The 4509-nt window shown below is 42.7% G+C and overlaps 1 protein-coding gene across 10 annotated transcripts in view; it reads right to left on the bottom strand.

Annotated features, from left to right (window-relative positions):
- Positions 1–296: 296 nt before the first annotated feature.
- The window catches only part of RABGAP1L (RAB GTPase activating protein 1 like), a 788918-nt gene continuing 784705 nt past the window's right edge, over positions 297–4509 (bottom strand). For all 10 annotated transcript variants that reach the window (XM_070077150.1, XM_070077147.1, XM_070077148.1 and 7 more), the window contains one exon: positions 297–4509. This exon is cut by the window's right edge and continues 1031 nt beyond it. The gene's annotated coding sequence lies outside the window, so the exon portion shown is untranslated.

Below are 4509 nucleotides of genomic sequence, written 5' to 3'. Positions count from 1 at the left end.
GTGCCCTCAAGCCCAGCTGTGTAGCCTGCGGGAGATACACAAGCATTCCTGATTACCTCTTCCCTGCTGCTGACATGAATCCAGTCTCAGAGTCCATTGCTTGTAACCAAGGAGTGTCCTCCCTAGAAAGGGGAGAGGCAGTGTTGCTGAGCAGGGTACCACTCTGCAGGTGTATTCTGTGTGTGTTTCCTCTCTCAGTTGCCTGGAATTTAGTGCCTGGTAAGAAGTGTTACAGGAACACTGGGTTCAAGTGATTCAGAATCAAGCCAACCAGAAAAAAATCAGAAGGACATGTATGGACTTCGGAACAAATGTTTATTACTATTTCTTGTCGCCAACAGGGCGACACGAGGCATCGAGAACACCACTGACTCACAAACACAGTCACCTTGTTACTTTCTGGGTTGCATTTGTTTATTTCACAAGCCTTCATTCACACATGAAAATAAGGTACTAATCCAATTCAAGTTCATTACAATTATAAAAGTAAACATTTGTTGGGACAATGTTCAATAAATTGCACTTTTCTTGACAAGCATTACATTTGCATTTACAGAGTGTACTATACATATACATGAGTTATGGAAACATCTAACTGGTCAGTGTTCACTGAGGAAGAGGCTGTCCACTGTCTGCTTCTCTTGTGGTCAGTTAGCACTGTTTGGACTAGTCAGCTCTTTTATTCTCTAGAACTTTTCACTAGAGATGTCGGCAAAATCATAGAATTCATAAAAACAGGTAGGATAGAGTTTTTTCTACCTCCTCAGCAAGGGAAAAGTAGGATTTGGAGAGGAAGTAAATGGGGGCTGTCTGAGAAACGTATTCCCTCATTTGAACTAAGCACCCATGCATTACACAAAGTGCCCACGACAGAGGAACTAACTAATCAAAAGGCTGTTGGGACACCTCAGATGTCGGGACAGTCTCCAGCTTTGTTCTTGTGCTTTGATGACATCAGGGCCTTGACACATTTGTGGTCTCACAAACCAGTTTCCTATACTTTATGCCATATTTGAGAGTTATTAAATGTTACACTTCACTGGAAAAGATTTTACCTGTTAACTAATTGCCAACAAAAAAGCAGAGTAACTTAGAATGTTCATTTTTGACTCAATGATTCTTTTCTCTTACTTTTCAGGATGATGAAACCAGGGTGCAGTTGGGAGAACGGGACATACTCCTGAGGTGTATCAGAGCATATCAGGTGCTGACAGCAGGTAGCAGATTCACCTGGCGCCCGTAAGGGTGACATGCATGCATTCCTTTAGATGGGAACTCAGGAAGGAGCACCAGCCAGCTGACCACTAAGCTCAAGAGCATCCACTTTCCTCACTGCAACCAAGATCAGCATCTCCTACTGAGGTACAGTCCCCACGGACGGCCGCACTGCGGGAGCTTTTACAAGACAGTTGCTAAGGTAGAGTCTGACCTGCGTCAGAGGAAGCCACTAGGAGAGAGGAAGCAGGGTTAGTAAGAACATCAGTATGGCGACTGGACAGAGTGTCGTACTGGTAGTGGGAAGCACAGGCCATTCAGCTGCTGTCTGGTCTTCCAGCTTTTGATCACTGTGAACTGAAATCTCAGTGTACACCTGAGTACACCTGGGTGCAGGGGTACTCTTTAAAATTCCTCACACACACACACACACACACACACACTCACGCACCCCTCGCCCCTCAACGTTGGTCAAACAAAACAGATTTTGCTCATTCTTTCACTTACCTATAACAGAAGCAAGAGAATGAGAGGTATTTTAGAGTTTTTAAGGGTAGATTACAAAATAAGATCATCTTGCTAAATAATTAAGAAAAGATAAAGCAAACAAGATATATTTTTTAGAAGTTCATTTTTTGCCGTAATGGGGTCCTAAAACCAGACCACCGCCTTTGGTTTGATGCACAGAATTGATGGAATAGTTAGAAGATCAATTTCAGCTAACGGAAAGCTCAGTCCCATATGATGGTCACACACGTGACTCTCATGCTAGGTGACTGACTCCTGTGAGGTTCTAGTTCTGTTATCTCCTGTGCGTTCATTTCTGAATTTTCTTAGTTTTCTCACTTAAGTTGGAAAATGTTTGAAGAAAGTGGAACAGGGGGTAAAGTCAAATCAATATACAGAGAAATATTATTGTTTAATGAAGCAAGATGAATACTATTAAATATCCCAACCTAGCTACAAAAGTTGCTTTTCTACTTTCCCAGGGAAATTTCAGCCAATAAAAAAGAAATGATTTAATAGCTGGAAGAGGTAAAGAGAGATACTGGTTATATGGAAAGGTAGGTTTTAGGCCCATGTGGCATTCCTATTAGTGTTTCTGATTGGCACCCATAACACAGAACATAAGGTAAGTGGGAATTTCTTTGCATTAAGTTACATGTAACTAAATATAACCCAACTGTGACACAGCCCAGGATGTAGGAAGCTAGCAAACATATGCACTGCAAAGCTCAGCTCGGTTTCTTTCAGCCTCAAAGAATGTGTTAACCAAGATTCTCAAGATATAAAAACTACTGAACTGGATTATTGACTTGACTGTCATTCGCCTAGTTTATTCTATAGGATTGAATGAAAAGAGAAATGGTAATTCTTAGATGTTGCGAATACTGTATTTTGGGAAGACTGTTTTACATACAGTGTACATACTAGGAAAGGATGGAAAAACACCAGAATGTCTGAAAATTCCCAGAATATTTGGCTGGTCAATTTCTTTATAAAAGAAATTTAAGAGAACAGTGGCAATTCTCGCCAATATCTCAAAATAAGTGAAATTAAATCTAGTAGTTACCTCACGCTGAGATGTTTGAGTTTTCAAATAGAGAATGAAGGCCCTCACAACACTGCGTGTGGGACCACATCACATCCCAAATTCTCAACTTTCATTCCACATCACATCCCAAATTCTCAACTTTCATTCCAGCCTTACTGTGGCTACTAACTAAAAGATACTGCAGTAAGGGACACTATAGACTTATGGTATCACTAAACATACTCAAGTATGAAAAGTGGCTGGAGAAAGGGGAAAAATATCCATATATTTCATAATCACTTCAAAGAGTTAAAAGAGAACTCAGCAGACAGACCTCATTCTTTTGGAATGGATGAACCTACTGATTTTGCTTAAAGGAAAGAAGTACAGGGACTCTGAAACTGAACGTAGGGACTGGACCTAGAGCCACTCTGTTTTCTTCCTCATAAAGAAAATTATGCAACTGAGGCATCCTGTGGAATGTACTTCTTTCTGGAAGCAAAAAGAGCTCTGTATGGAGCTATGAAGTTCACAGCACAAGGGGACATGTTACGTTTAGCTGGCTATCTGATAAGGCGACTTGTACAGGGCTTCTTGGAATCAAAGCATACAGTACCACTAAAGCTAACAGACCATACTAAGTGATTTACAAAAACAACTGCCAAGATATAATTTTCTAGCCATTTTATTTTACAAGAAAAAATATATTAGCTTATCTAAATCTCCAAGTAGGGAATGTGGAGTCCATGGAGACACTTGGAATGCTGGGTCACTTTCTGGGTTGGTAAAAAGAAATGAGTTTTCTGATGCAAGATGAGAGAACAAGAAAAGGAGAGATTTCTGTAGGAACAGAGCTATCGGATGGATGGGTGTAGCAGCTAACAGATAACCCGATCACTTTTACGAGCTGTGCATGGTATGGGCCCAGAGGAAGGGGACTTCACTTTGTAAACAGCACACGAGAGGAGAGGGTCTGGCAGGAGCAGGCTGCAGGACCTCCCCCGGGGTGGAGAGGCCCCTATCGGGCGCATTCCTTGCAACGGCAACATATGGCACATGGGAGAAGCACTCTGGCACTAGGTTGGTAAGATCTTTTGCAAACAGTTACGTTCACCAGTGAAGCCAAGAGTGAGCATCAGTGCGTATTACTGTACACAGCTGACAGTCGTCTGACTGGTGTGAAAGGACCAGAGGCCTGCAAAATAGCTCAGACAAATGGGAACGTCAGTTTTGTCCTTACCAAACACTTTCCTGCAAGCAGATTCACACAGGATGTTAAATCTAACTGAAAAAATACTTCTACCACTTTTAAGCAACAGCTTCATCTTTCCACGAGATAAGTATTTCTATAAACATCTTCAATGGAAAATGTTACAAATGCATTTACATCTTCGTCTCCATGTACCTAGAGCACATTTTCAGGGAGCCTTAGACATCAGGAAGAGTTGCCTAACATTACAGTAAGATGACGTGAGGCTGACCTCACTTTCCCATCTTAAAACTACGTCCTTGAACAAAGTCGCAGTACTGAGTGCCCTTAGCTCAAGTGCAGCCAGCACTCTGTCGCTCTGTCAGCGACCCCTGAGCACAGCTGGGCTCACCCTCTGGTCCCCCCCTGAGCACAGCTGGGCTCACCCTCTGGTCCCCCTCCCTGAGCACAGCTGGGCTCACCCTCTGGTCCCCCTGAGCACAGCGGGAGCTCGGCCTCTCCAGTCCTCTCTGGGGAAAGTCCTGTAAGTCTGCAACTCAGCAAAGCCGAC

Source organism: Oryctolagus cuniculus, chromosome 7, assembly GCF_964237555.1.
Source record: "Oryctolagus cuniculus chromosome 7, mOryCun1.1, whole genome shotgun sequence".
Taxonomy (NCBI): domain Eukaryota; kingdom Metazoa; phylum Chordata; class Mammalia; order Lagomorpha; family Leporidae; genus Oryctolagus; species Oryctolagus cuniculus.
Note: the sequence above shows the minus strand (reverse complement) of the source record. Positions and strands in the feature narration are given on the sequence as shown.